Source organism: Chrysemys picta, chromosome 1 (genome assembly GCF_011386835.1).
Source record: "Chrysemys picta bellii isolate R12L10 chromosome 1, ASM1138683v2, whole genome shotgun sequence".
NCBI classification, from domain to species: domain Eukaryota; kingdom Metazoa; phylum Chordata; order Testudines; family Emydidae; genus Chrysemys; species Chrysemys picta.
Genome location: NC_088791.1, coordinates 37580564 through 37593585, shown reverse-complemented (window position 1 = coordinate 37593585; position 13022 = coordinate 37580564). Strand labels below are relative to the sequence as shown.

General features: G+C 44.3%; 1 long non-coding RNA gene across 2 annotated transcripts in view; it reads right to left on the bottom strand.

Annotated features, from left to right (window-relative positions):
- Nucleotides 1-4537: 4537 nt before the first annotated feature.
- Nucleotides 4538-13022, bottom strand: part of LOC112060308 (uncharacterized) — a 38476-nt gene continuing 29991 nt past the window's right edge. For both annotated transcript variants that reach the window (XR_006175844.2, XR_002889636.3), the window contains exon 5: nt 4538-6844. This is a non-coding gene — a long non-coding RNA (uncharacterized LOC112060308). The remainder of the gene's footprint in view (nt 6845-13022) is intronic.

The following is a 13022-nucleotide window of genomic DNA, read 5'->3' as shown; positions in this document are numbered from 1 at the left end:
TCCAGGGACTGATGTATGCTAACCTAGAACCCCACTACAAGCCTTAGGGCAGTTCTAAGCTTTCCTGACTTGTAACAGTTCCTTGGGTTTATTATACTAGCTGGAGATTGATAAGAGTGTAGTAAAACCAGGACCCCTCCCCAACCTGCATATTCCCAACATGCTCACCATGCCAGTAGGGACAGGAAGGCTAGACTTTTGGCAGCTGGAGATTCCCTTACACAGGGGGGAATCATCAGGTGCCCCATGAGGGCAACTTTCCAGTCCCTTTGAACTGGCAGATGGCAAGATTTTTCTGTTTCTTGAAGTAAGGGCTAATTCATAAAGACCAGCAGTACAATCCCTCCTCATTTTACTATTTGTTTTTTCAATGCTCTTGCTTTAGGTCTATTTTTAGTGGAACAATAGTCTTCCTTCAGCAGTTCTGCTACTGAGTACATCCTCTAAGTACGTCAGTCCATCTCTTTTTCATATTTCTGTACTAGACTGTGGCTGTCTCACAAACGGTAGCCCTCTCCCTCACAGCCATCCACCCACAACTGCTCAGCTGTGCTGGCCAGTACATTGGAGGTGTGGGAGGACAAAGCTAAGACTCCATCCACTTCCTGCTCAGGGAAAGTAGCAGGTGCACAGCACCAGCTTAGTTCAGCTACCTATGATGGTATGCATGTGCAGTGGCTTAAGGAAAATTCTTACACCTCTGTGTGGACTCACAGCCCAAGCCAGAATCTACTTATCATCTATCTAAGTTTTTTCCACTTTGCTCATCATCATGGAATTGGAGGAGGAAAGGAGGGACAGATATGACAGTTGTTTGAAGTCTGATGGGATTTCTTGGAGTGGCATCAAGTTCTCCTGTGCCGTTCTGCAGGAAGTGTTGCTCTGATGAGCCATACTCCCTTAACACTGAACAGAACCATAGGAGCAGCAAGAGAGATGACAGCATGCCCTTGTAACTCAGGTTTAAATCTGCTAAGCCCGTCCAAGTGAGATCCAGCAGAACTGCTGTAACTATCTTTCACTTTTGAGGATTTACCTTTTTTCATTATGTTTCACATTTTTTGAGACTGTGCTTTGTTCCAGCCTATGACAGTGGAGTGAGGAGATTAGATTTTAGTGAGATAGAAAACATGCATATACTCAAAAAGGAAATGTTTGACAAATGAAAATGTGCTTGAGGTAGTATTAGCTTTTTTTATTATTATTATAGTATAGTGCAGTGGTTTCAATTTGTCAGGAGGTGAAGTAAAACTGGGGCCCAAGACAACCAGCTGGTATAAACCTTTGAAAAACAGAAACAATAATGATCCCTTTTCTTTTTTTATATACTTTGAGTTTGAGTAACCTTATGAGGAGGTGACTTTGCCGTCACTACTCTGCAGGAAAGCAGATACTAGTGGCCCAGATTTTCAAAAGTGACTAGAGTGCAAGTCAGGCCTCTTTAAGGCATATCAAGTCCAAACCAGAACAGCAGCAGCAACAATTGTTTTGATTTTCTGTTTATAGTATTGCGATGGAGGGGCTGAGAACCTCCCTGAAATTCATAGTTCTTAGCAAGAGACAAAGTTGCTTAGGGAACTTTGACTTGAGGCCTCACCAAAACCAGATACACCAGACAATTGTTAATGTCCTCCTCGCCTCAAAGGGCTGTCTGCTGCAGCGGGAAGCCTGTGTCTGCTCCTCTAGAGAGAATAAGTGTGAAACTGGAGAAATCTGGTTTGGAAAATGGAGGTAGACTATCCCAGATCAAATGGTTGAGGTTGCGGGAAAGAGGGAGGGAGTTCCTCTCTCTCTAGACAGCAGCATGAAGATGACAGCATTCAAGGGCAATGCTTTCATGAGATGGAAGCTATTAAGTTCTCTCCACCCCACACACTGTCACTATAATGAAAATCTAGTGATGAGAAGAGTAAATCTAGAGAGGTTAAGCAAACTGTTTTCCATTTTCTTTGCTTTCAATAAATGTTTTTGTTAAGATTACTGTTCTTGGAGTGATTTCATGCAGTCTGCCTTCAAAGAGAAGAAAATCCTGTAGTTGGAGAGTCTCTGAAGGGTGATAAAGTTTCTACATCCCCCCACTACGCCTTGGTCTGGGCGTCCTTTCCCATTGCCATCAGGCTGCAGCAGGCAAATATGCTCCAAGGCAGGAGGAAACCAGACAAGAGAGTGGTTGGTGCTGGCCAGTTATGTGAATTTAAGAATGATTTTTTTCCTATCTGTGAAAGGAAAATGAAATCAGAGCTCAAGTTAACAAATAATCCTTGTTTGCTATCAAAAATGACAACACTGTGGGATTTAATTAGCCAGCGGTTTCTTCCATCAATACCTGAATTCAAAGCAGCAATGCAGAAAAAATTAGAAATTATTAATTGGTAGAATGAGCTTTGTTTACACCAACCAATTTGCAAAACAAGTTTCCCATTCCCAGCTGTAATCGCCAAGAAAAGGATAAGTAAATAATACACATCAATGTATAATTTATCTTGTGCTTGAAATGAAAATTAGGTTTAAAAGGAAAAACAAACCTACTATCTTCTGCTTAGGAAGTAAAAAAACCTGATCCATTATAGCATAATGTTATTTGTTTGAGGATTATGAGGCAACATAATTCTTTAACAAGATCATGCTGTGCGCTGTTTATGTGGAGAACACTGCTAATTCCATTTCTTCTCGTCTTCCACACAACATATCTTGCATCAAGGTAGTGTGTGTGTTTCTGAGAAAGTCACAGGTCTGTATAAGGAAAAACAATGAGGAGTCCTGGTGGCACCTTAGAGACTAACAAATTTATTTGGGCAAGTGGGTTTTACCCTTCAAGCAGTGGAGGATTCTGAAAAAGTCATTGATAAAAGCATATTGCTATCTTCTCTTATAAATAAAGGAGAGAACAGTGTCAATAGTGTTACCTCCTTAACCATGGGGAGTTCATGTCACCTCATTTACTGCATCTCATTGCAACATAGATCATGGTGATTCAATGCCTCCAATACCTCCCTTCATTCAAAGCACACCAGAAAAACACTGTTTTCTATGGTATATTAATACTCACCTCTCAGGAGGAAAATAATCTCTTACAGACTTATAATGTCCAAACATTTAGAAATCTTCCTCAGTGTCAACAGTAACTATTATCTGTGGGCTATTTCCTGAATATATTTAACACTAAGAGTTTATATAGAGTTTCATACAACTATACTGCTGAGATCTCACTAACGTGTGTGCAAAAGTTGTAATTTAAGAATTGACTATTTGCACCTGCAGAGTGCAGGTAGTTGTATATGTGCACACAATTTTGTACAATACTCTTCTTCCGAGAATCTATGTGTCAAGTTGTGTTAGACTATGGGAAAGTTTCATCCAAAGACTTGAATGGCTATACTTAATTTCTTTGTATTTGAATCAGATTTAAATACAAACTGTAAAATTTAAATTAAATATATTTATGGCAATTTTAGTCCTAGGGGGTTTGACTCTGGAGTGGAGTTTCACATAGGTAAGGACTTCAGGATCCAGACCTTTTGTCTGTAAAATAGCCAGGGGCAAGTGCAAGCAAACATCATTGAAGCATTTCAGCTGTATATCTGAGGACAGACTTGTAAAAACCTCTATTAAAGAGCCGCTGTCCATTCCAAAGCCAGGTGGCAAATACCCCCCTGGGGTTTTTTTAGACTTCGGGTTACACATTCTGTAAGTCTCAAATACAGGCCTTGCTCCAGTACAGCTGCTGACTCAGGCCTTACTCTGATAGAGTTTCTGTTTACAGAGGAAATGTAAAACCGATAGGGCAACCCAATGACATATTTGAGTTCATCTGAAGGAGGAGGGTGAAAACTACACTGTGTGTGTGTGTTAAACTGGCATACAGAGAACCTTAAAAATAGAAATGCTGTGTAGCAGATGGTTTGCTTCCACTGCAGATAGCATTTTTGGTAGGCACAACTGAAAAATAGCTTGTGATTATATATACACACACTCAAAATATGTGTATGTGTACACTGTGTATACATAACCATTCCCTAGAGAATTTGACACACTAATGCTTTTGTTCCCACTTTCCATACATTAGTCATTATATACATTCTATATAGAACTGGTTTCATAGATTAGTAAGCCAGAAGGGACCACTGGTACAACACAGACCATAGAACTGACTGTGACGGGTTGGATCACAGAAACCCCCTTGGGAGCTGCCACCCGATGTGCAAAGACTACCCCTGCTCCTGTTTTCCCTGCCAGCTCAGGACTCCAGCACCCTGTCTTGCTGAGCCAGACACTCCCGTCTGCCCCAACACAGACCCACGGTCTGAATCACTTGCCCCAAAGCTGCAAGTTTAGCTGAAAACAGTTCACAGAAGTTTGCTTGTTTTTAGCACTCAGATGCCCAACTCCCAATGGGGCCTAAACCCAAATAAATCCGTTTTACCCTGTATAAATCTTATGCAGAGTAAACGCATAAATTGTTCGCCCTCTATAACACTGATAGAGAGATATGCACAGTTGTTTGCTCCCCCAGGTATTAATATATACTCTGAGTAAATTACTAAATAAAAAGTGATTTTATTAAATACAGAAAATAGGATTTAAGTGGTTCCAAGTAGTAACAGACAGAACAAAGTAAGGCCTTGGCTACACTTACCCGCTAGTTCGGCGGCTGGCAATCGAACTTCTGGGTTCGACTTATAGCGTCTAGTCTGGACGCGATAAGTCGAACCCGGAAGTGCTCGCCGTCGACTGCGGTACTCCAGCTCGGCGAGAGGAGTACCGCGGAGTCGACGGGGGAGCCTGCCGAGTGTGGACCAAGGTAAGTTCGAACTAAGGTACTTCGACTTCAGCTACGTTATTCACGTAGCTGAAGTTGCGTACCTTAGTTCGAATTAGGGGGGTAGTGTAGACCAAGCGTGAGTCACCAAGCAAAATAAAATAAAATGCGCAAATCTATGTCTAATCAAACTGAATACAGATAATCTCACCCTCAGAGATGCTTCAGTAAGTTTTTTCTCAGACTGGACACCTTCCAGGCCTGGGCACAATTCTTTCCCCTGGTACAGCTCTTGTTGCAGCTCAGGTGATAGCTAGGGGATTCTTCATGATGGCGCCTCCCCCTCCTTGTTCTCTTCCACCCCTTTATATATCTTTTGCATAAGGCGGGAACCCTTTGTCCCTCTGGGTTTCCACCCCCCTCACTGGAAAAGCACCAGGTTAAAGATGGATTCCAGTTCAGGTGACATGATCACATGTCACTGCAAGACTTCACATTACTCACTTGCCAGCATACACATATACAGGAAGACTCACAGGTAAATACAGCCATCTGCAGACAATGGGAGTCATCAAGATTCCAAACCATCCTTAATGGCCCACACTTTACATAATTACAATATTCCCTCAGAGTTATGTTTTATATTTCTAGTTTTAGATACAAGAGTGGTACATTTCTACAAATAGGATGATCACACTCAGTAGATTATGAGCTTTGTAATGATACAAGAGACCTTTTGCATGAAGCATATCCCAGTTACATTATATTCACTTATATTTTATAAAACCATATAGACTGCACAACGTCACACTGACCCAAAATAATATCTGTTTGAATGACAGCATTTATTTTAGAAAAATATCCAATCTTGATATAAAAATTGTTAATGATGGAGAATCTGCCACAACCCCTGGAAAGTTATTCCAATGGTTAATTACCCTCACTGTTAAAAATGTATATTTTATTTCCCATCTGAATTTGTCTAGCTTCCACTTCCAGCCATTGGATTGTGGTACACCAGTGGTGGGCAACCAGCGGCCCACGGGCCACATGCAGCCCATCAGGGTAATCTTATTGAGGGCTGCGAGACATTTTGCTGACATTGCCCAGCCGCAGGCACGGCACTCCATGCAGCTCCCATTGGCCGTGGTTCACTGTTCCCAGCCAATGGGAGCTGTGGGAAGTGGCAGCCAGTACATCCCTGCGGGCCGCAGGTTGCCCACCACTGTCTAACACCTTTTGCTGCTAGACTGAAGAGCCCATTATCACATACTTGTTCCCCAGGTTGGCCCTTATAAACTGTGACCAAGACACACCTTAACCTTTTCTTTGTTAAACTAAATAGACTGAGTTTCCTGAAACTATCACTATAAGACATGTTTTCTAATCTTTAATCATTCTCATGGCTCTTGGGAACCCTTTCAAAAAAATTGGAATAAATCTGAACTGTTTTGGTTAGATTTTGACCTTTCTGGATTTTTTTTTTTTATATAAAAGAAAGTGGAATTTCAAAATGAAAAATTGTTTTAAAATGAAAAATCGGAATGTTTCATTCTGAAAATGTCAACATGGGACATTTCAATATTTTCAAAAAAAAATCTTTTTTTTTTTTCAAATAATTTTTTTCCATAATCTATATGATTTTGTGAAAAGAATTTGGTTTGATCCAAACAGAATTTTCTGACAGAAAACTGTTAGGACAAGCCAGGCTACTAAGCTGCCCTTCAGGCCCCCCCAAAAATCTATTGATCTTCTCCCTGGACACCAGCTCCCACTCACTGCCTTCCCATACTAGAGGATAGGGCTGGCAATTCTGATTGAAGCTATTCCAGATTTCCCCCCCAATATTACATAATGTCATTTTCTTAAAATATCCTATTAAAATCTCCTGGATTGCTTTCAATAGTCAACGGGAGATCAATTCCAATTCCAGGAGACTCCAGGCCAATCCCAGAAGGTTGGCAATCCTACTGGAGGAGTGATGCATCCCTAGGGATCCGCCCTGCATTTGATGTGAGAGTGGGGGAATTCCTTTAGGCTTCATGGAGGGATATCTTCACTCCAGACCAAGACAACTCCTGGAACCTGGAGGGAAAAAGCAGAGAAGAAACAGTTCAGCTGTGAAAGAGGCACCCAGCTGAACAAAAAAAGAAAATAAAAATATAATAAAACCAGCTGATGAAAGTGACTGAAGCGATGACCGACAACAGTCAAGCTTATCTTCATGAGTGCAGCTATCCATAGTGTTGGTGCTTTGTACAGGACACCCTGGGCCTTCACACTTAGAGTCCATCTGGCAGTGTGTGTGGCCTTCTGCTGGCCTTCTGTCCTGGCCTCCGTTTACAGCTGAGTGAAGGCACCAACCTCACTACCCACAACATGTAGGTGGCTCTGTGTGTAGGGTAGAATCATTCAAAGCAGTAATTAGAACCAACCAGAAAAGGAAACAGGTGCAGATATACATCTGCACCAGGGGAACTATGCTGAGATTCATGGGATAGGAGGAACATTCCATTGACACTGCAATGTCCGGGAGTGCTATGTGTGCTAGAGGTAGTGCACTATCTGTATCTGAAACAGCACTTCACTGTTGCACCTTACACCAATTCAGTCATATCAGTGTGCGTTGCAATGCTATAAATCTGCAGGGTAGGCAAGGAAAGTGAGGCCAAGTAATTGCCCCAGGATATTCAACAAATGTATAGCAGGTTAGCAATATAATTCAGACCTCCTGATCTTCAGTCATGAATTTCCACCACTACACCAAGCTTCTTTTCTTCCTGCCACACAAGAAATAGAGCTGTACCTTTAGGTACTTATCCCAAAGCCTTGATGACACTGCAAAGCGCCTGAATGTCACTCATGATTACCCGGATATCATTAAACCCTGTTCCTGAATGTGCTGTAGCTAATTACCTGTGTATGTTCTGATGGATAGGGCACTGGGCTAGGACCCAGGAGACCTTTAGTGCTTGGCTCTGTCACTGACTTCCTGTATCACCTTAAACAAGTCATTTCACCTCTCTTTGTCTCTGTTTTACTTCCCAGCCTTTGTCCATTTAGACTATACATTCTTGGGGGAAGGAACCATATCAGTCTGTGTTTGTGTAGAGCAGTGGGAACCCAGTTCCAAAGATACGGTAATGTTAGTAATAAATAGTAATCTGCATGGGGAGGATGCTTTAGGTGTTAGGTTTCAGATTAGGAGATTTGTCAGACTTAGATTATGGTTCCCTTTCTATACACCTCCCTCTGCTGTTAGAATAAAATTAATCATCTTGTATATTTTGGCTCAGAACTGGTAGCTATCACATATAATTAACTGTTCATAATTTTCATATCATATGGAAAATGCCTATAGAGACAAAAAAACCCTCAAACATTAGAACAGAAAGGTAGCAAAGCTGTCAATCCATTTGTTCTCCTTTTCTCCAACTGTCTACATTATCTTTAACCATTTCAATAAATCTTTTATGTTTTTATAAACCATAGTCCCAGACTGAAGGAGTAAAAGAAAGTTTCACAAAATATCCTATCAGTGGAGCTGCCTTCTGGTTTTGGAAACAGGATTCAAATAATTTAAAGCATTTTGGAGGATATGTAATCTTATTTACATCCAATTAGGGATCAGGGCCCCCAGCACATTACGAAAATGAACAAACATGTAATAAAAAGACAGTCCTTGCCCCCAAAGATTTTAAAATCTTGGTTTATAACATGACTCAAAAGGGAGATAAAACAAACAGGAGAGCAGAGCAAGGACAGGGTAACAGTGAAATGAGCTACTTTTGCATGGTGAGCAGTAGTCATAGAACCCCATCTGGCTAAATCAGATGATACAACACATTTTAGATCAGCATATTGTGGCCTCAAAGCTATTTCAACAGGCCAGGGGGGAATCACCCCAGTGCAAGAGTCCTATATAGCCAATCCAGGGACTCTTATCCAGCATAGCAGGGAAAGTGGGGTGTGACCTGGATAACCATATGCCATGCTTATCCCGGTCTCCATTTTCAGCCCTCTATGGTAAGTTAGAGCAGTACGTAAGCTACAATGCATGGAGCCCAGCCCTGCATAGAGCACACAAGAATCAAGGGAGTGAAAGATGTGCCTCTGCTAACCACCTGATCAACATTCAGTAAAGATCTGCTGGACACCATGATCCGGCCCATTATTTCCTCAAGAGAGGCAGTATCGGCATTATGGGATAAGACAATGTAGCCCACCAAGAATGTTAGAAATTCAGTTCTTTGCCTTTTCAGTCCTCTGAGTGACTATTTACCATGAGGTTGTCAAATGGAAACACAAGGCCCTGATTCTGCAATGGGCTCTGCAGATGCAGACACTTACTCCCCCGCATATACATACCCACAACCATATGTGCAAAGGGGTGTCTACACTAACCTTTCCCCACTAAAACTCAGCAACTTTCCTACCATTGCTGCATCTCCATTTGTAGTAGCAATAGTGGGAGCCCTAGTGTAGACCAGCTGTGTTCCACCCCCCCCCTCCCAGTTCAGGACAGAACTGAGGCCAGCATAAGATGCTGACATTTCCTGGCATCTCATCACACCAGCTCTTTCACTGTTGCTACTATCAGTTGAGCTGGTAGCAACTGAGGAAAATGTAGTGTAGTGTATGAAAGACCAGTGGACTACTAGCATGGGAAAGGTTTTACAGGATCTGGCCAAGATAGCATGCATACCTTTCACTATCATAGAATTATACAGTAGCTGGTATCATACCTCTGACATTTAGTTTTAAGCCTTTGGTTGAGTTTTAAATTCCTCTTTGGCTATATTACATGCAAAACATCTAACTCTTCAGGTAATCAGAAACAGAAAGGCTCCACTGAACTTAAGCAAGTAGAAAGAGAGCAGGGCATTAAATTATAGAACTTGTCTAATTATGTGTCTGCTGGTCTGCATGTTAATACTTCTTAGTTAGCACAAAGCACCAGATACTAAAAAATTAATTCACCTTTTTAGCACAAGCTATTGGACAACTTTAGTGAATAGCTCTGGCATGACTGAAATGATGCTAATATTATCTGTGATGAATTAGCACACAAGGGAGAGATATGGCACATTTACATTAGAAATGCAATAAAATATTATCTGCTGTAGTAATAATAGCTGAATTCAGCCAGAAATCATGCCAAATTCTACTCTTACTTTCCATGGCCCTTAGAATGAAATAAGTAATTCAAATATAAGTCACCTATTTAATCTCAGAGTAATTGGATTTTTGCTAGAGCTGGAGGTAAGGCATGAATCCAAATAGGAGTTTTTTTCAAATTGTGGGATCAGGTTTATATGGGATTCTGGTCTTCTTTCCCGCTCACCCCAACATCTCTGTTGAATTCAGTGGGAGTTGTACTTGTCTGTATGGAGCAATGAATGGTACAATATATTAAAAGACTAGACAATCTAACAGTTGTTTAAACCAATAGTTTTGCTCAACAATGTCCCTATCATCTAAGCTCTACATGGAGAATTTCCACTCCAAAGTCCTGTTCTTGCTACATACATGGCCTACCTATTATGCTCAAGTGGGAGAGCTGTGCATTCAGGGAAAACAGAATATCATACAGGAGAATTTTGCCTCTAATCCATATTATGCTGCAATTACCCATTTTCCACATACAAATGGCCATTAGTGCAAATGCATGTATACTATTCATAGATGCAATGATTGCTTTTTTGCTGTATTACATACATTCAGAAACCATTTAATATACTGCACTATCTTTGCTCTACATATAGAATTGTCAGTCATTGGAGAAAGGAGCAAACCAGAATCCCAGATATGAAACTCAGGCTTTGTCTACACTTTGTCGACAAAACTTTTGTCGTTCAGGGGTGTTAAAAAAAATACACACCCCAAACCACAAAAGTTTTGCTGACGACAAGTGCGGGTGTGAACAGCACTTTGTCAGCAGGAGCGCTTTCCTGCTGACAAAGCTGCTGCCGCTTCTGGGGGGTGGACATTTTTTGTGAGCAGGAGAGCTCTCTCCTGCGGACAAACAGCAGCTACACTGCACGCTTTTTAGTGGCATGGCTGTAGCAGCACAGCCATGTCACTAGGGTTACCATACGTCCGGATTTTCCCGGACATGTCCGGCTTTTGGGGGCTCAAATCCCCGTCCGGGGGAAAATCCCCAAAAGCCGGGCATGTCCGGGAAAATCGGGAGGGAGGGCTCGGCCGGGGCCTCTTTGGCCGGGGCCGGTGCGGGGCCGGGCCGGGGGCATGGTGCCGGGCCGGGCGCGGGGCCGGGCGGGGGGCCGGGCGGGGAGCCGGGGGCACGGTGCCGGGCCGGGGTCCAGGCCGGGCCCGCCGGGCCGCCGGGGGGTGCGCTGGGCCGCGAGCCGGTCCGGGGTAGCGGGGGGTGCGCTGGGCCGCGGGGCCGGGAGCCGGTCCGGGCCGCCGGGGGGTGCGCTGGGCCGCGGGGCCGCGAGGCCGGGAGCCGGTCCGGGGTGGGGGGGGGGGGTGCGCTGGGCCGCGGGGCCGGGCCGCTGGGGGGTGCGCTGGGCTGCCAGGGGCCAGCAGTGCTGGGCGGGCCGGGGGTGGTCGGCCGGGGGCCGGGGCCGGCACCCCAGGGCCCGAGCCGACCCAGGCTGGAGCTGCCGGGGGGCCAGCCTGGGCCGCGCCTCCTCCCCCTACCTCCCCCTTACCTGCTTCAGGCTTCCCGCGAATTAAATGTTCGCGGGAAGCAGGGGAGGGGGCGGAGACTTTGGGGAGCGGGCGGAGTTGGGGCGTGGGCGGGGCTGGGGGCAGGGCCGGGGCCCCGTGGAGTGTCCTCCATTTGGAGGCACAAAATATGGTAACCCTACATGTCACTAAAAGTTGCGTAGTGTAGCCATAGCCTTAGATATCACTTCAAAGACCAAAGTGGCTAGTTATACTCAGTTTCAGTCAGACTTTTGCTAAAACCCTCTAAGCAGCTTTGTCTTTAGCCAAGAAATATGAATTAAGGCCACAACCATCTTGAATTGAAATACCAGAGGGAATTTAAATAGGCAAAAAGTAACTACCCAGACTGGAATTTAGAGAAATCTTTGCTCTTAAAAAAATGGTCATGGGCAATCATGGAGCAGCCAGGCTGGAGCAGAATGGCCTGTGCCATGAGCTCAGTGTCAGACTTAAACAGTTAACAGTAAGCAAACTCCAGATTGGCTGTCTGTGCCTTTAAACTAACCAACACACACAAAAGGTGGCTGCCTAGTTGCAGTATTTAAGCAAAGGACCAGACCTCACCTGACCTGGAGTTCTGGGTTAGCACTGACAATCCACTCTCCTGATCCACCTCCCTTGGCTCTACCTTTCACAGGAACCCAGCAAGCCTTCTTACCTGGCCTGCTAGCTGCCTATTGGTCAGTGTCTCCTTCTGACCCCTCTAGGCCTCTGTTTCATTGGTAGCCTGTCCTGAGTGGGTTTTCCTGAGCCCGCCCACTTCCCGGTTCACCAATACGGCCTCCAGCAGACAGGGGCAGCACTGCAGGGCCAGGCCAGGAGACAGCTCTGTCTGGCGGGGAGGGGCAGTGCTCTGGGGTGCAGCCTTCTGCTCCCCTCTTGATCCCAGCTTTTCAGCAGTCCCATCTGCTTCCATCTGCACAGTGGGGAAGCTAGACAGGCAAGGAGCCCGGTTCCGAGACTGCTTGACCACTGCAGTAATAGGCCTGCAAGGAGCAGAAGGCTTCCTCCTCAGCTGCTACATCAAGAATACCCCACCCCTGACCACTTCACCCTGTGAATACCAGGCACCCCTCCTCCCTCACACCCACTGCACCTTGTGAGTATTGGGGACCTCTCCCCCACACCTCCTGCTCTCCCTGTGAGTACTGGGTAACCCTTCTCCTCCCCCTCGCGTCTGCTGCACCCTGAGAGTACTGGGCACCCAGCCCCCCTCCTGCTGCCCTTCATTTTTGGTTTTTACTGATTTTCACCCTTTTAAATTTTTTTGGAATAAACACTGATACATTCCTGGGAAATTTTAGATAAAATAAAAAGTGAAAACAAAGGGCCTTATCCATGCAGCACAATGCCCCCACCCCAGGCTAGCACTGGTTCTGCATTGACGTCAGGGGAGAAATACTAGCAACTGACTCAACACCACCACTGAATCACTGTTTTTCCTGGGGCTTTCCTTTAGCGTCTCCCATCCCAAGTAGTTATATTAAACAACACATTTCATTCTTTCATTCTTATAAGTAAGAATCAATGGAAAGGTTAAACAAAGCCTGGCTACAATGCTATAGGAAAT